The sequence below is a fragment of the Lygodium microphyllum genome, chromosome 4 (genome assembly GCF_053477565.2).
Source record: "Lygodium microphyllum isolate KBCC chromosome 4, Lygodium_microphyllum_v1.1.10, whole genome shotgun sequence".
Taxonomy (NCBI): Eukaryota; Viridiplantae; Streptophyta; class Polypodiopsida; order Schizaeales; family Lygodiaceae; genus Lygodium; species Lygodium microphyllum.
Window position 1 is genome coordinate 47,550,290 of NC_141138.1, and position 20,189 is coordinate 47,570,478.

Below are 20,189 nucleotides of genomic sequence, written 5' to 3' on the forward strand. Positions count from 1 at the left end.
TTTCTAGGTGGTCAGGTGGCTGCAACTTATTCATCAAAAGGCTCAACCCCTGCACCTTTGTATCAAAACCACCTTTTTATAGAGAATGTAATGCCTAAAGTTTTTCAATGCAAAGACCATCCCAAGGCACAACTTCTCCATGTAGGTATAATTAATCTCAAATATCCTCAACTTACAGCTAGCAAATGTAATTGGATGGTATCATTTCTCCTCCCAAGTCTAGGCTAAAAAATAGCTGATGCTACGCATTGTGGAAAATATATAGAAGATCTCACCTTTTTTGGGTGCTTTCAGGACTGCTGCTTTCACTAGTTCCTACTTTACATCCTCAAAGGATGCTCACAACATGGGTCACTCCAAATAAAACGACAATTAAAAGATAGTAGATTCGTCAGTGCCAATGTCCTCTTTGCCAATGCATTGATAAATCTTCAATAGTATCCCAATGATGAAAAAAATCTATATACTTCTTTGGGAGTACGTGGTAGACTCATAACAACAATAACCTTTATCTTTTCAGGATTACTCGTAATACCAACTGAGCTAACCACATGACCCAATAGCAATCCATAGGGCTCTCCAAAGATGCACTTTCTTGGATTAAGAGCAATGCGAAACTGTCTACAATGCTCAAAACATTTTTTCAAAATGACCAGGTGTCTCTCCTTTGTGGTGATTGCCCCTAGATCATCAATAAAGATTTTCACCTCCTCTTGGGAAATATCACCAAAAGGCTTATCAGTTGTACATAATCAAGAACTTGGTGCATTGCATAACCCAAATGCCATAACATGATATGCAAAGGTACCAAATATAGTACTAAATGTCATTTTCAACTTGTCTTTCTCTACAATAGCCATTTGGTTATATTTATCAAAGCATTCCATAAATGAATAAATATCTCTACTTGCCATCACTTGATCTAGAATCTAGTCAATAAATGGTAGTGGATAGTAATATTTGACAGTTTGCATGTTGAGCTCCCTAAAATCTATGTAAAGCCAAATTTGATTATTCTTCTTTTTCCTAATAATTATCGTTAAACACGACTCCATTTTTTGTAATATCTAGGCTGAGATTGACTCTATGCCTCCGTGGGTAGGATAGATGGTTGGAGTTTCCTCTCTCCATGAAAATGGCTTTGCAAAAGTCCATTCAGTCCTCATTGTTTAGTTCAAGGATGGGCTTTCTTCATGCTGGCTATGCCTCAAATCCTTGCACATTTCAAGATGCTTCCAAGGTCTTGTTTTGCCCCTTCTTCCTCCTATTGACACAACTAGTGGTTTTGTATATTTTGTTGCATCCATCTCATTCTAATGCTCCATCCACCTCAACCACCTAGTTCATTGTGATCATAGGAAGTATTAGGCTAAGTTTTGGGATCATCTTGAAGGTGAAGGTCATGGCTCTGTCCAGTGGCTCTCTTCTCTCCAATTCTCTAGCCTTCTCCTCCCATCAAATAACAACACTTTTGGTTCTTTTAGGAAGGGGATATTTGGTACTTGATGTGGTGCTGCCCTAAATTTTAGCTTAACTTCATCTAATTGTTTTTATGTCCTTGTCTTGGATCTCTTGGTGCATTGGAGGAAAGTGGACTCATTAGGTAACTACTCTACCTGTGATCTTGGGAGGAAGTTCTAGAACATCTACCACATCCTAGTCTCCTGTGTCAATTGGTGGTGGTGAAAGTGTAGATTCATTTGGAATGGTGAAACCCAGTCTAGCCAATTGCTCATTGGTGAGGCCTTCTTCATTAAGCTATTGCACCACTTTCTCACTTATGGGTTCATACTCTAGTAGTTGTGGTAGTGGTCCTAAAGTATTTTGAAGAGTTTCTCTAGTCAATATATATTTTTATTTTTAACTCTTGGAATGTATCTTCCTCACTAGGTTCTGTGATCTCTATCACCTTTGTGGTGAAGCTCTTTTTCTCAATCTTCATGAGTTTTTGTACTAGCCCTACTCTATTCCCAATCACATCTCTATTGTGCCTTGCCTTTGCAGACCAACAAGCTAGCTCTTACATTGGTCTTGAGCTTCATTCCTCCAATTGATCAACATTTTTCTTTGCTTGTTGTAGCCCTTAATCCTACCATTTGGTTAATGCTTCCATTTGTTCCCTTTTTCTCCACTAGAGTCCATCCTTCTCCTTGGTCAATTCTGCTACTACTTGTTTGAGGCATTCCTTATTTTTGGTTGCTTCTTCCCATTGCTTCACAAGCCTGAGCAATCTCTCCTTCATTTTTATTTCCTCCTCTTCATCATGTTGCAACTGGTTTATCTAGTGTAATTGCTTATTTAACTTCTCTTCCAACTATACTATCGTCCTTGCATATTCCTCATGACGTGCTTCCCTTTTTTCTCTATTCTCTTTTTCTTGTTGGCACTAAGGTTGCACTTTTTCATACTTGTCATTGTCTATATCTTTCTCTCCTATGGGTGCCACTTCCATCTTGAGGGTATAGATGTTTGTACCACTGCCTTTGGAGGGCCACATATGCTCCTTTTTTGTTAGCCAAGGGAAGCACTGTCAGTTTTCTTTCTTCTTCCTTTTGGCCTCCTTGCTCTTCCAAGGTCCTCAGTAGATCATCAAAGTATTGACATGGCCCTTGGGTGATGTAGAGTATGTGAGAGGATATGCCTTCTATCCCTGGTATCTTTTCTCCCCTTTTCTATGATTCTACTTCTTCCATCACCAATCTCTTGGACCTACAACTAGTCCTTCTGACTTGCTCATAAAAGTGTATAAATGACATCCAGCCACCCACTGAAGGTTTTCTTCCAAAGTCACTTGGTTACTGTGGTGGTGATAGTAGTGGTGTGGATAATTACAAAGTTGTTTTCTTGGCCAATTGGCTTGGTTGGGGTGGTGGTGGTAATAGTTGAGCTAGCTCCTTCGCTTTACCTCTTGCTATCTTAGATCCTTTCCCACTAGTGGTTCTTTCCACATTTTCTACACCTTTTTCTTAAAAAGGCTATACATGCACAATCATCTTTCTTACCTCTATAAATGCATGATAATCTTTCTTATCCCTTCCCCTTCCCTAAAAGTTTGCAATGATTCCTAGCTTATAGGGGGTGTTTATTAGGTGACATTTTGTCCATGGCTCAATGTTTCCAAATATACCATGATTGAAAAAGAAAGAGAAACAAATAAAATAAAAATGCATGTGCAAACATTATGTCACATAGTTTATGTACAAGAAGATTCAGAGTGATTAAAGTTGGTAGGATCTTGTTGCAACATCTAGTCATAACATAGTAGTGTAATGATCCATGTCACTCTCTCTTATGCCCACATGAGTGATATAGGCGAGGAATCCGTGAGGAGATCCCCTAGCCCCATGAGACTAGCAATATGTAGTTTCTCCTCTCTTAGTATCCAATATAAATATGGGTGGAGAATAATTTGGTCTTCTAATGCTTGATTCCATGTTATTGTTAACACTAAAAATGGCATTGGGCTAGCATAATTAGGATCATACTTATTCGGTTTTAATTTTTGACACTGTTCAAAATTGGTCATTATTTGATAGTTGATTATTTCCCATATATGAGTGGAAAGGGTGAACCGTTGTTGTTTGTAAGCAGCTGCATTTGAAGGAGGTTATCAAGGGGTCATTGAGAGCTTTCTCTTTGGTCACTTGTGTTGATACTAAATCTTTGTCAATAGAAGCATATTTGGTGAATATGAATTTGAATTATTCCCAAGAACAAGGATGGCTTCACACTACCATTGCCGTTGTTTCCTCATCTAGCATATAGACTAAGTCAAAATGGTCATATATGTGAGAAAATAGGGTCAGAGTATTGCCAAGGCATCAAATGCTATTGACTATGTTGTCACCCATATCAATAGTGATTTTTGCAGCAAGTTCTACTATTGACACTCTAAAATATGTAGGCAAAAACTCCATGGGGTGCTTCTCATTTAGTGTGACATACTTGTTGCGCATAATGTTACCTAACCTCATAATAAGATTTTCTTGGTCATCATTTGGTGTCCTTGTAGGTTTTTTTGGTATTTTTTGTTGCTCATTCATCCTAAGGTGGGTGTTGGCTTGAACATGAGTTTGTGACTAAGCCTCTTGAGGTCTAAGGTACATGAGATCCTAGGACTTGATTCTTAGTATCCCTTCAAATGTTTTTGGTCGAAGCCATTGCTAAGGATGCATGTTCTTTTTGTTTGGCTTCCATTTTTGAGTAGATAATAGGGAAAGTTGATGGTTTAGAGGTGTTCTTGTGTTTGATTATGGTGGAATCACATTGTTGTGACATGAAGTTGGGGCACTCTAGGTGGATGGTGCCAAACTAGTTGTTGAACCTTATTGTTCTCTCTTAGAAGAAAGGACACTCATGAGTATGGTAAAGGGTTTACAGTGAGTATCACTTTGAGTGTTTTTGCACTCCCTTTTCTTGGATGATGGCAGCATGGTGGATGGTTTTACAACCTCTTATAGGTCATGATATTTGTGGTTTTTCTAGTGAGAATTTTCAAAAACTTTGGGAGAAAATCCATCGATTACCTTTGTAGTACCCTATGAATGCAATAGGATTTTGGAAATCCATCATTGCTTTGTATATATTCATTTATTATAATGATGACTCTTACGTTTGGGTTTACAATATGCTATTGTTCAATGTCTAATTTGTTCTATAAACTAAATTTCTAAGGATTTAGGTTTGCCCTTAGGGACCCATTTGGTCTGGTGAATTTGAGTTGAGTTCAATATAATCACTGGTTCTATTTTGCTCTTTTGTTTAGTAGCTTTTACTCCCTCACTAGAGTTGACATATAATGTGGACATCTTGGCACCACACTGGCTTTGCATAAGTCAGGTTGCCCTTGCTAAAAGCCATTATGATTCATACATTTTCCAAGGCGAGGTGGATGTTTTAGTAGTATATCAGTCTCTATGGTTATCATGATATTGCATTTCCCTAGTAAGGAATAGGGTTTTTCCCTACATGGGTTGACATTGGTTGTGGTTGGGATTAGGTGATATTGTCCTATTTTAGTCTAGTCTTTGTAGATAAGGATGTTATAGGCTTCCCCTTCATCAATTAGCAGATTGAGGACATGTTCTTTCTGTATGGTGACTCTCAACCTCAAATAGGCTAAGGCTATGGGCTCTTTGTCTTTGAGGTCAGATTTTGTGATGGAAACTTCCTATACAACAACATGTGGTAGGAGCATGGGAGGCTTATGCAATAGGTGAGCTAGTGGATAGTACTTCTGGATTCAGCTTCCATTGAAAAAGTCTATTTCTTTGCTCATCCAAGGTTTTGAGCTCCATATTTCTAGGCCTATGGATTTGATAAACTGGGAAGGGTCCAAGTTCTTTGAATATTATTTTTTTCTTGTTGCATTTGATAGAATTAGGTTTCCCTTGTTAAAGTCACATTGCTTGATATGTTTGTCAAACCAAGCTTTTCTCTTAGCTTTCTCACACATTAGTGCATGTGTGGCAATGAATCATGCTTGAGAGAGTCATTCCAACTCTACAATGCAATTAGTCCATGTTTCCTTTCCTTCATATCTTTCTTGAATGGCAATCCTAAGGACTAGGACAAAGAATTTGATCAGTAGTATCATTTCTATCCCATGGGTCATCTTGAAGGGTATTTGTTTGGTGGGTGTCTAATAAGCCATCTAATATGCCCACAATGTTGCCATCAACTTATTATTCCAGTCACTTGATGACACCCAAAAGAAGTATAAAAAAAAGGCACAAAGATATCTATACATACATCACACTACTAGTTTTTGTAAAGGGAATAATATTCATTTTGTTGCAAAAGCACTAAAATACACCTTACATAGGGGCCCACATCCATATCCATCATAAATATATGGTATACACAAAAGTGTACGTGCATGCATTTGTAAAAGGTTAGAAAGAATTGAAATGAGAAAGCTAAAGCCTTATGAATACAAATGCATCAAGGAAAATTCAAAGAAATAATAAAAATATGAAAGGTTGTGTGTCTTTTGGGGAAAAGGTGGGGTGGAGTGCACGGCTGATTATATGCCTCTCTCTTTCTCTCCTTTCTTCCAAGATACACATTCTCCTTTTGTGTGGTGCAAATTTTTCTCTCTCCTCTCTCCTCTATGCAAAAATTTTCCACTCTTTCCTCTTTCTTTTGTGAAATGGAAGCTATGGAAGATGACAAAGATGAATATCTTGTTTATTCATGAGAGAGTTTTTAAGTTTTTTGTTGTTTTGAGATTAATGACTGAGCCATACACATAGATTTTGTGTGCTTTTACACTAGTTTTGTGGTTATTTCTGTTCATGGAGGGTTTCTTTCATTTTGGTGTGCAACGGGGAAAGAAGCTAATCTCAACAACTACAATTGCAAAGAGAGATTCTATGGTGACTAGACAGCTAATGCAACAATGCAATGATAAGTTAATAGCATACTAATGGTTTAGAGAAGAAGAAGAAGCCAAAGCACTGTTTCGACCACACAATTAGGGCATAACAGATCTTCTATGCTACAAACCCTCAAAGAAGACGCCCTTTAGAATCTCATCCCCATCAATAATGGAGTCCCTTTCACATCCCCTGTTTGCATGTCTCTCAACAAAGGATAGTAGCACGAAGAAGAAGAAGCAAGAGCAGAAAGAATAAGAAAAATAGATAAAGATGGTGATACAATCTGCAAGAATGCAATGTTTCTCTACATATTTTGATAGCCACAATTGAATAGTTATCTTCTGCTGTGAACCTATCCACAAAAATTCACGCCATCTCTGAGAACACGATCTGCCTTTCATGGTCCCTTGCAATGAAGATCTGGCAAGGAGTTTCAAAGTAGGGCGATCAAAGGTATTCTTGAGATAAGAAAAAGGCTGGCCTTCGTGTCTGGGGGATTGTGAATTGGAATTGTGTTGCTTGGTCTTTCTCCTACTCCAAAACTTCTTCCTATGTATATAGACAATCATCATGAAGAAGAAGAAGAGGAAGGAAAGAAGAAGAAGAAGAAAAGAATTTGGGATTTTTCGAGCAGGAGGAGGCACATTTTTTCTGAAGAAGAAGAAGATGTTGAAGAACAAATAGCTCAGTCCTTCAATGGCTACTCCTCTCCTGGTCCATGGTGTTGCCTTCTCCCCTCCATTGATACCCTACAATTATGCCTTCGTTTCAACCACACAGCAACAGAGGCAATAGCATCATATTCAGAAATGGATTATCTACTTCACATTGGGGGAGCACCATAATTTTGCATCTCTTGGCCTTTCACAAGAAGAAGAAGCACCACACACAAATACAGAGATACAGAGAGAGAGCATGCAAGAGGTTGAGGTTGGTGAAATGCAAAATTGAAAAGGCAATGAGCATGATATTTCACAGTCCTCCCTCGACTCCTTTGCTAATCCATACGAACAACCCTAACTTCACAGCTATGCCCGTGGATGCCATGAGAAGGCTCTCTCGGCTCTATTGTTGTTCTGTCTCATCATCCCACAAAACCCAACAATCAACGCAAACTTAGATACCGAGGGAGAGAGAGAGAATGTCCTCGAGTAGAGGGAAGTACAAGGTGCCATCATCACTGAGCCATCCTGTGCTTCCAAACCACCAACTTCAACCTTTTTGCCTCTTCAAAGTCTTGATAGTCCTTTTGCTCATGGTTTGGACTATCGCACCATATGCAACGGCAAACACGATCATTTTTGGAAGAATTCATAGGAATAGAAGAGGTTGGGACAGAAGTTGGAGTTGGGTTAAGTGGTTGTTGATCTCTTCTAGCCATCTTTATTTCTTTGAAATTTCTTCCACCATGTCTTCAACAATTGGTTTTGTAGATGGTCTGAGAACTACCGTAGGAATAGGCATAGACATAGGCATAGAAGTAGGCATTGACATGGGATGAGAAGTAAAAGAAGAAGTGGAAGGAGCAGTAGGAGAAGTGGAGATAGGAGAAGATATCGTTAGAGGTGATTGCATACGTTTTGTAAGTGAGCCTTCCATCTCCACCTCTTCCTCAATGAGGAAACTGCATCAATAGCAACTTGTCAATCCGTCTTCAATGATCAGCCGCCTGTAAGAATAACTCCACTTTCTCCGAGTTTAGGGTTCTTTGTTCAAGTGCATCCAGCTGGTTGTAACATTTTTCAAACTCGTGCAATAACTCGGAAGCAACAAGTCCTTTTTGTTGGGCTGATAGACCCATTCTTTGAACGTCTTCCGAGTAGCAATACCATAATCCTCCAGAAAATATTCATCTTTGAGAGCTTTCTTGAAGACATTCCAATTTGAACCTTACATAAATAAATCAGTCACTCTAACCTGCAAAGCAGGCATGACAAGCCATAAGAAATAGTTGCTCATGTTAGTAGGAACTCCAAAGAAGCGCATCTGACTTTCAAATGTTTTAAGATAAGCGGAAATATTCCGACCATCAAATAATTTGCGTTCACTTACCACGGCCTCGATTGCTTTGGTTGCTCCATGTGTATGCTCTTGTTCTTGATGTAGCATTCATTGTTGATCCAATTGTTGCTGATGTAACTGCTGCTGCTACTACATAGATAACTGCATCTACTAATTCTGCATCATAATATTCGAAGATAGAATTTGCAATAATTTTTTCATCTCTTCTAATAAAAAGGAAGAAGCACTCGATGATGAAGTGGGTGGAGTATTTGAAGAGTCTCCCATCTTGACAATCAGAAGTGATGCTTTCACGTTGGGTTCACCAGATGTCGTAGGATAGAATAATACACACGGGGTTCGTGAAGTTGCTCGTCGTAGGGGCGCTAAATGAGATGGAGAGAATTCAAGATAAATCCTTGTTGTACATGCTAAAGATCATAATTAAAAAGATATTCGATTATTGTTGATAATGATTAGGAGCAAGGTGAACGGAGAGAGATCACTTTCCCTTCATACAAGTTTCTTTTTGCAATTATCTTCCACAAAAGGTAATTAAAGAATCTTGCCTACATGAGAGAATAATGTGTCGTATCCAAACATGAAAATTGGACAAAATAGGGTGATGAAACTTCTGAAAAACGTAAGAATAAGAATGGAAGGCAAAATAGTAATATTTAGAGAAGGAATTAAGATCATAAGGAGTAAATCAACCTCTTTGCTGTTCAAATACATATTGCAAGTCTGATCGAGGTGATGCCATGTGAATAACAATAAGCCACACGAATCTCGAGTCTGAAGATCATCCACCATAAGATAAATTGATCTTCATGAGTCTCTCTTTCTCATGTGCTTGCGATCTAATCAACTCCACAAGAATTTCCCGTGATGACTAGCTTTCTCCAGTTCTGCCTTCTCAAGCAGCAACTAACCCTTTTCTTGATGGCTCATCTCCCGTGAATCTCTAGTTCTTCACAAAGTTCTCATTAAGCATTAAAATAGACTTCATCGTGATGTGGTAGATGCTGTCGAACCCATAATATAAATCGCACATGCTGTTAATGATCATCTCTCCGACCTCTTCATTCAGCGCCTTTGTCCGCCACCTTCCACCTTCGTGTTTCCCCGTAAATTCGTTCTCCTCACAGCACTAAAGCCTCTTCTTTGTCACCCTGCGTAGCTTCATTGCATCACATTCCTTCTTTTGATTTCTCTCCTTCGTCTTGTGAAGAGCTTTGCTATTTCGTCATCTTCATCATGACCTATTCTCTCCGTTGCAGTCTAATCTCTGAGGCTAGTCGTTTGACTAACTTCGCTACACTCTTTCTCCGTCCTCGCACAGAGATGGCCTCGCACAGAGATGGCCTCCTGCAATAGGTTGCGTACCTTCGTCACCTTCTCTCAGACACAGCAGCCTTCGCCGAAGACTTGAAGCTTACTTTCACTTGTTCCGTCCTTCGAAGTCTTAGAGCTCCTTGGCTGATCGTCTTCAATTCCGTTTACCTTCAGCAGAGTTTGTCAATGCTTCATCCTCGTCTTCAACTCCGCGCTCCTTTGCGATGTTCTGCCTCCTTATAAAGTCATCGACCATCCTGGTTGCGGCTTACAAAAGCTTCATGCTTTTTCTCTCACGAAGCTTTTTCTGTCATCATATTCTCAGTAGCTTTGTCGCCTCACCTTTGTCGTCTTTGGCACTTCCTCTTCGTCGTATGCCTTCCACCCTGAAATATTATAGCTTTCAAAAAAACTTTGGAAAAGCATTGCACCATCAAATTGTTTCCAAAAGCATATTTGAATGACTTCAAAGTTTTGAGCATTGTGCTGCCAAATTATGTTTAGGCCATTTTGAGGACTATCTATCATGCGTTCATGGGCCTCTTGAGAGGGCCAAGGAGTGGTAGATGTGGATGACGACATGGTGACTTTAGTATTCGTATATTACGAATTGAGGATATTTTTACTCATATGTGATATGTGCCTTTGTAGCATATCCTTGAGGCACATGGCTATACTTTGTAGAAAAGGGAAGCATTGGACTTTGGTCTATGCAAGGGATGGAAAATTCACATTGAATAGCACATGGTATATATCAAAGAAAAATCGATCATGGTGGAGAGATGAATGGTAGCAATCCAATGATCCAACTACTATCTTGGTGGTACATGATCATAGGAGTGGATGAAGCTCAACTCTTGCCAAAGAGAGAAAATAAAAGTGTTGATGAAATGATTGTAAACATGATTGAATCACTTAATGTCACTAAAAGATCATGTTATGATGCCTGAAGTGCTAAAGAAAACCATACCAAGTGGCTAGAAACAAAGCTTTGAGAAGGTAGTAAATGGGTTTGAAAAGAGATAAGAAAGTAAGATGAAGAATGCGTTCAATGTGAACACAATTCATTATTTAAGAGAGAAAGAGAGTGCATCTATGTAAATGTGTCTTAATGTTTAAGCACTATATAAACACAAATTCCTCAATGCATTCATAATCTTGTGTGGAACATTGCTTAATTGATTGCAAATCATGGATTCTAATTTGCAAACTGCATGAGTGATTGGGCACGAAGTTCTGTTTCAAAGCATATGTTCCTGACAGGGCACAATACATGAAAAATGGATTCACATGAAGCTTTTTGTTTTGAAGACTCAAGGATTTGAGGAAAAGAATGCAATGTTGATCCTTCGCTTGGACATTTCTCATGTAACTTATAAATTGGATGTTGCCAAGTACATATAATAACAAACTAGAGAGCTATTGAAAATGCACTCAAGCTAGAATTGCTATGGCTCAACTGGTATATGGTGATGATTCTAACTATGGACAAGATGCAATTTCCAACTAAGACATTGAAGAAGCAATTGCAACGGCAATGGAATCCTTAAAGACCCTAACTAGCATAAAAGGAGCTGAAATGTTAAGCTGACATTTGTTCTCAAAGATGTGGAAGCAAAAGAATACTATTGGTAGGGGTCATGCTCTCTGATTCATCTACTCAAGTAACAAAGGAATATCTCTTGTATATCTTGATGGTTGTTAGTTGGAGATTCCTCTATTTAGCAGTTGTTAAGGGATGTAATTTGAGGGTTTGCTGCCCTACGATAATCATCTCCATTGTCATAATTCCACCTTGCATTTGAGTTCAATGTTTTTCCTCTATTATGATATGTTGTCACCATCTATCAATCAAATCCATATACCCTTCTTAATCACACTCTCTGTCAACATGAGCTCCGTCATATGGAACGCCACAATGATATGGTCACCAACCACTGCCAGACGATGTCTAAGTTTGATGAAGTGATCAAGGACATGGCCATCTCAAACTCAAAGACCCAACAGACCTTGGAACAACTCACTGCTCTTATTGCTCAGTTAGCGACCGCTTCATCCCAAGAGAAGACCAATGACTCTAGACATGAGTCTAGATGCCTTCCACATCAGGAATCGTCGCATGGACCACAAGGTATACTTGGCACTAATAGAATTTCCCCTTCTACTTATGAGGTCGGGGAACCCTCTCACATGCATGATGAGCCCCTATTGAATTCCCCTGTCCACCATGCCGGTAACATTCACTTGAGGCCTTCCCCTACCTTGGGTCGAATTTCACCCGCTTTACCTAGGAGCCCCCATGCACCACATATGAATCAGCCCCATCAAGGACAATATGGTACAAATGGCTAGCCTGGCAATCATGGACAACATGGGCTAAATGCACCACAAGGGATATATGGACATCAGGGCATATATGGCCACCACGGGATGCATGGACAACAAGGATTTCATGGGCAGCAAGGCCCCTATGATTTGCATGACAATGTCATTCCCACGAAGTATAATGGGCAATCTCCCTCACCATCTGACCTGGATGAATAGACGTCCAAGTTGGAGTCCTACTTCAATATTTATCCCTGCATTGATGAGCAGAAAATACTTTTTGCTTCTCTCCACTTGGAAGGCTTTGCCCACTCTTGGTGGCGCTATATCAATCAGGAGAATCAGTAGTTCATTGATAGGGAAGATTTCAAAATGCATATGGTCCAAGTTTTTGTGTCCCCTGTGGAAAAGGAACGGTTGGCAAGAAGATGGTACACTCTTGACCAACGTAACCTCACTATACGTGACTACACCAATCAATTCATGAACTTGATCATGTATGTGGAAAGCATCAGTGACGATGCTAAATTGCACAAGTACATCTATGGGTTAGAAGCGAGTCTATCAGCTGATGTCATGGCCCAAAAACCCACTACACTATTTGATGCAATCGAACTAGCTGAGAGATATGCAAGAAAGTACCGCAAGAATGAGCATTTTCAGCAAGCTGTTGGACCTCCTCGCATCCCTTCACAATCAGCCCCATACGGAGGTGGTTTTTGAGGCTCTTCTATGCCTAATAACAGCCCCAAAGTACCCACTTACCCCGTCTTCCATGCTAAAAGAAAAACGGGAACTTTTGGGACAACATCAGGCTCTATGGCTGAAAATCGGTATGCTAAAAATAAACATTCCACTGCATCACCTTCCCATGGATCCAGTAGTCAATGATTCATCTCCCCAAATGCTGTCAAAGAAGGGAAAGAAAAGGGCCTATGCTTTAAATGTGGAGATAAGTACACTGTTGATTATGCATCCAAATGCCCGTACAAGTCAGCTAAGGTCAAAGTTCATAGCATGTATGTGATGGAAGATTGGCACAATGAGGAGGATGCCCTGGCCATTGACTAGACTGAGCCCACGGAGGATGTTGATCATGAGCAGTTCTATGACCTGGAGGATGGGTTTCCCTTTGACCCGGGCGGTGCGCCCTCACAGATACTTGATTCTATGGAAGAAGGGGGAGGAGTTTGATGAAATATGTTGATGGAATGATGGTGCTAGAGCAAAGGAGATCATAGATCAGACTATGAGAGAGCGTCAACAACCAAGAACAAGCATCAACGGCCTCCTAACCATGAAATACACGTCTCCAAAAGCATGATTCTATGCGTAAGTAGTAGATTTATTTATTTTATGATAGATATTTGATGAAATTTTTTGTAGATGGTTGCCTTTAGTTCTTAATCCTAAAATCTATCAGAAATCTTGAAGAGAACTAGATAATTTAGTCATCTAATAATTTATACCAAAATATGTAAAACACGTAATTATGTTATTTTCATAGAAATGATAAATTTTGGGGATTTTTTTGTGATTTTGGGGCTCATGTGGATTAGAAATGAATATTAAATCAATTCTCAATGATTGTGATCAGTCCCAACTCATAAATGATAAATATCAAAAAATTTATTTAAATAAATGAAGAAAAATAGTGAAAAAATAAAAAATATATTTTTATGTTTAAAAATTAAGAAAATATATGCTTTATATTCAGGGATGTATGACATGAGTGGAGCATGAGAGATAAGCCTCATTTCAGGCTTGTCTCTATGTTAAAGTATAGTGTTTACTACTTTTACAAGAAAAATACATGAAAAAATGTCTCCTACATCTATTAATGCATGCATAACCTGAACTGTAGGGAGAAGAAGGGATTTTGAGGGTGAGTAATGAATTATAAGATTCTAAATTTAGATCTTTCGCTGATACATGGCATATAAGGTGTTTATAGTTTAAGTGTAAGAGGGTCTAGCAACACGAAAATGCTTAGTGCTAACCCTTAGCAATGCAGCATTACGTGTAGATTAAAATCATTGAAAGAGATGTCTTCGCACCTCACAATGCTGATTTCTAAATGATAAAATGATTGAGCACTATGGTTCATACACAATCACATTGCATGCAACTCATGGTGTCATTTTTGGGATGCACTGCAATTGTTTTCATGCATATGACCTACATTGAGTGTGTGAGATACCTAAGCTATAGGTTTAGACGATTGGTTTCCTTGGGGACTATTTAGTGGAAAAAATATCTATATCTCCTGGAATATTTGAAAATAAGAGTGGAGTTTGTGACATACATGCTATTTGATTTAGCATGCATTGAGGGGCTAGTCCTCGAGGTGTAGAAGAGCCACAGTGGGGCTGTGGCATTCAGCCGAGGGGTGTCTCCTTCTATCTGTGCTTATGAGGTGTTTTACACCAATATATGTGTAGGGACTCCCTTTGAGGAGTGTGGGGAAGGCTTAATTGTTGGATTACAATCCCAAACACATGCAAAGTTTATGATAGAGGTTAGGGCAATGTGTCCCTTAGACGCTCCTAACCATAAGGTCGAGAGGGTGTGTTCTTTGAGTATAGAGAGGCCCAGATAGTGCTTAGAGCCAGTGTTGGGCCTGTTTTAGGTCTTGACAAAGAAGCTCTCTATCATATCCTCTCTTCTTCTCCTCTTCTCTTGTCTCGCGCTCGTGGCTACGGAGGATGGAGCTTGGAGCTGGACATTTAAGGTTTCTTGAGCTCGCATCTCGAATCGTGGAGTTACCGGTTTTCTTGAGGAAGGAGGCTACTCATTCAAACATCAAGGTAAGCTCACTACATCCTCGTGGGATGGAATGTGTGTCCGCTAGGTGAGAGATAGCCTGAGATCTCACTTCAACATAGACATCATCAATAAAATCTCTCACAAACTTCCCTAGGAAAGGAGCTAGCACTTTGTTTACCCTCCGTTGATATGAAGTTGGTCCATTAGTGAGTCCAAAATATAGAACTCTATCATAAAAGCTTCCCCACGATGTTATAAAAAATATTTTTCTCTGACCTTCAAGAGCAATGGGTAATTGAAAGCAACCTAAATAGCCATCACAAACACTATACCTTTCATATCCCGCACAACTGAATCCAAAATCTCATCAATGAAAGGAAGTGGATAATGGACTCTCTTTGTGACTGCATTTAGAGGTTTATAATTTACACAAATTCTCCAATCTCAAGTTTTCTTTGGTGTTATGACTATTGTGCTTACCCATTCCGAATTTTCAATAGGATAAATAAATTATGCTTTCAACAACTTTTGAACCTCTTCTTTCAAAACATACATTTTTTCTAAAGTCAAGTGCTTTAGTTTTTGACAAATTGGCTTTACATCTTCCTTAAGTTTAATTTTTAGCCCTTCCCCTTGCATACGTCTGATTTCTATGTAAGAAGTTACAAAGAGATTTGGATATTTGTTGAAAATTGTTTGGTATTAATTTTTCTCTCCTTTAATCACGTCAAGACTCAACATTTTTCCCAACAACTTTTTTTTTTCTAATGAAACTTGAGGTCGTTCTATCAATCTTTCTAATTCCTCTAGTTTTCCTTCTTCATCCTCTCCAATCATTATGCTCTCTTGAACTTCTTCCATTTTTACATTTATAACTTGAAATCTTCTTCTTTTTTCCTCAATATTCTTTGAAAGTTCTTCTTCATATGATAATTCTTCATCATTTAGCAAAAAAAAGTCATTTTTCTTTTGATGAAGGAAGTAGTCTATTTTGTTCAAAATTTCCAGATATTCTCAAAAAATTTTATTACTAGACATGTGTTCTTGACTTCTCTCTAGTGTTTAAAGATTTTTTATTTTTTTCTTTCACTTTGTCTGTTATTATTGATAAAACTTCCAGATCTGGGTCACTTTTTTTGAACTCTCATCCCCACTTTCATCTTCCTCAGAACTATCACTTTCTTCCTCCTCTTGTTCTTCACTAATTCCTTTCCTGAAGCCATATCAAACTTCTTTGCTATTCCTCTAAGGTCATAAATTGTTATGATTTCTCTCCCACAATCCTATATTGCACCCACCTTCCTAAACCAATGATGGGACCTGAAATGGACCAACACTGGCAATGGCACTAGCCATACCTCATGCACAAAATAGACAACCTCACCACAGAGCCGCGTGGTCCAAGAGTGTTGGTAATACACTGATGTATAGTAGATAGACTTGATTATGTGTTTGTAGCTTATATGTAGTCCAATGTTTACCTTCCCTTCTCCTCAAAGGGAGATCCCATAACATATAGGCATAGTGCCTCATAACACACACATAAGGAAGCTCCCCTCGGCTGATTGCCGTGGCTCCACTGCGACCCTCCTATACCTCGGGGATCGGCCCCAAGATGCGTCGCTCCAATATATAAAACATAATGCACAAACTCCACTCTTTTCTTATTTTGTATGATCCATGAATATATAGATCCTCACCAAACAGTCCCAAGGAAAGCGTACAACTGACCTACACCAAAGGCTCCTTTTCACTCCATATATAAGTCATATCCTAGGAAGACAATTGCTATGCAATCCAAGACTGATACCATGTCATGCGTCATGCAAAGTGCATATGATCCTAGTGCACAAACAATATTCATCAAAACAACATTTTGTGATGTGGAAAAAAAAACAACATTTTCATGATTTTCACTGAACGTATGCTTCGATATATGGAGACCATCACCGATTCCTCGTGCTACTAGCCTCTTAACCTGAAATATCGCAATTCTAAATGAAAGGCACAATCAAACATTTCAAAGATTCAAAACCCTCTCAGCCCTCTCAATCTCTTAACCACACCCTTTCCCTCTAACGTTTAGGTTAGGCTGTGTTGCATAGGTATAAGGTTTTGTTTTGTATGTATTTTTTCACATAAAATAGAAAAAAAATAGACTAGCCACAAGCATGAATCATAAATTTCTAGATTTTTATAACACAAAAGTCCTATTTTTTTCCTTTTTTACTATTTTCTCTATTTATTTGTGCATAAAATAGATTATTTTCTAATTTATGATTAGTGACTGATTACGGCAATTGAAAGATGTTTTGTCTCAAAATTTTATCCCATGCACATCTCTTTTCCCCACCCGAAACTAATAAAACCTTCATTTTTACATTAAAAATGTACTTTTTGGGCTTTAATTTAATTATTGTGACTATTTATCATTATGGATCTACATTTTTTTAATGCATAACCCTCAATCATAATGCAAACAAGCTCCAAACAAATTTTTTTCCCATATGAATTCCATTTCGACCATCAAACATCAACAATAAGCAATTTTCCTTTGTAAAAATGGCGTATACTACTTACTTGCGTGTTGCGGGTTTTTTGAATTATTTTTCTGGGTTTCCAACGGATTGACCAATAGCAAATCTTCAATGTTGAACATCTACCCTCCGCCTCCTCTTGATCTTGGAGCAATTTGGTTCACGCCGGGCAAGCATCCTTCAACCGGTCTTCATTCTTCTTCATGTGCATGAACTACCCCTTAAGGGGAGAGAGAGGGAGGAGAGGGAAAGACTAAATTCTAATCTCCATGTCTAGGCAGCCATTGGAGAAACGGAGAGTGGTGATGGAAGGCGTAGAGAAGATGTAGATCAAGGATGTGCTTAATTGGGGGGGTTCCTTTGAAGCTCCCACAGCCCCCTCCTCAAAATCGTCGCTCTTTTAATGTTGCCTTCATCCATTTCTTTTGGGCGACAAAACCCCACCCCCCCCCTCAAAATCAAATTTTGTTATGGGCCCCGAAAGGGAGTCCCCCAAGGGTCACACTCTTTGGCCCCTAAAACCCATTTACACTTAGCCTTCTTTAGTCTTTGGACCTCAGACCCCAAGCACTCCCATTTGATTGTTCAACATCCAAATCAACTTTTAAAAATTCTTAGCCATCCATCTCGAAGTCCCCCACTATGAGGCATCTCCCAGAGTCTCATACGACAGTTGAAAATTTAATGAAAACTCCCCAACTGTCGCTCAGTGAGTCTTTAAAGCACTTTTGGGACTTGCCGCTTAAAATCGTACTGATTGCAGCTGTCGCCTTCAACGAAGTCTATTTTTCCTTAAAATTCAGATTTTGTGGCTATTTTTAAGCACTTTTTGGTGGTCAAAAATCATCTCTCAACCAAGGTCTACCTAGGATAAGTGGAAAAGCAGCCAAACCCGTTGGCATCACATGACATGTAATTTTCATAGCTACTCCATACATCTTGACTTCGAAATTTTGAAATATACCTATACATTTCACGTTAGCATGATTTGCAAGCCTGATCCAAAATTGAGATCTTGCAATGATTTGAAGTCTAAATTTTTCTACATAAGCTTGTGTAATCACACTAACTTGTGATCCTCCAACATAAGTCTCTCCTATATTCTGATTTTTATACCACGCATCAAACACCCAAATGACAAATGTCAAGTAAATCCTCCATACTCAAAATTCTTCCTCTTCCTTTTCTTTTTTTCTCTCTCTTTTGGATTTACTAATATCTTCCATTGTCCTCTCATCCTAGGAGACACAACTCCATTAGTTGAGAAAATGATATATTTGCTTTTCTACCCATCAAATCCTTTCTCAGGCCCCCCCCTCTGGTACCTTCCCCATAAGAACCCCCCCTTAAAAATTTTTAAATTTAACTTAAATTTTTTTACTCTCTCCCCCTGTGACTGCATGGCGGGGAGAGAGAGAGAGAGAGAGGGGGAGTAAGAAATGAGAAGGGGGGGCATGCAGCCCCCCAAGTGGAAGGGGTGGCGGCCGTTAATGACCCTCTTCCCCCCTTCGTGAAGCCCACCTCCTCCCCCTATAAAAGGTAGCACAGCCCCCCTGGTCGTCAGGTAGCCTCCCCCTTGTTGTCCTGGATGGCAGCCCCCCCCGGGTGATCAACAGGCGGCGCCACCCCCCTGGCTCGGGATTTCAGCAACCCCCCCCCCCCCCCATCATCGACATCATCATCATCTTGGTCTTACTCCCCATTCTCAGCTTGACGCCATCCAGAATTTTCTCCCAACCAAGTGCCACTTTCCTAAACAATTTGTTGGTGCTCTGTCTCGTCTCACATGTCATCTTACACACCTATGACTTGTAGGTTGCTTTGCATGAGCCTTGGAGATAAAGGCCTCGTAGATGATGTTAATCTAATTCACAATCGCAATAGACAGGATGCAAGTGTCGAGAGGGATGAATTGGTTCTCTCAGTCTCCCACACTCTAGAGTTACATTAGCTTTTGGCTAACATCTCTAATCACACTAGAGTCTGTCTCTAGATGAACACTAAGCACAACACATGGACGTTAGCCTTGAAAGATGGCCTTCGCCAATTCTCACATTGGCTTCCGAGGTGTTGGATGTGACCATGTTTGAGATTGTGATGTGAATAAAAAATATAAGCATGTGTGAAAATTTGTTTGTAGCTAGTTGTAAAACATGCTACGACATGCTACACTAGCTAAAGCTTGGGGCCCGTGTATATGTTTTGAACTATCTGGCATCCGATGCTGCCATCATTATTAAAAGGTACTTCTAAATTGTTCTAATTTCAATTTAGTTTATGTATTGAAGCCTCCTATGAAAGACTTAGATTGGGTGAAGGACACAATTTGTTGTGAAGGGAGTTCCTTGCAGGAGGGAAGGACTGCCAGTTGCAGGGAATTTCAACACACCCTCCACCTGCCCTAGCCTCGATTGCAATGGCCCCAAAGCGCCATGCACGAGGAGAGCACACGGGAGTAAGAGGAGCACATGTAGGAGTCCCCACCCGGAGCGCGATAGTCGAAAACCCTGCAAGAGTGGATGATGGCTTGAATCAAGGCGGTACCGCAACCATGAATGGTCTATCATCAGGCGTAAATACCACTGGAATCAAGACATCACTCCAAACCCAGGTTGCTCTATTTGTTAAATCATAGATTATAATTATCATGATGAAAATCATATTCACATGCATCACATTGATTGCACCATTGATGGGTAATTGCCTTGGTATGAATTTAATTGTGATGTTTGTAGCAAACAATATAAATTTTGTTGTAGGATGACATCATAATAGGTGAAATAGATTAGATAATTGCATCGTAAATTACCAAAAACGTGTTGCACGAATTCCTGCATAAAGTGCA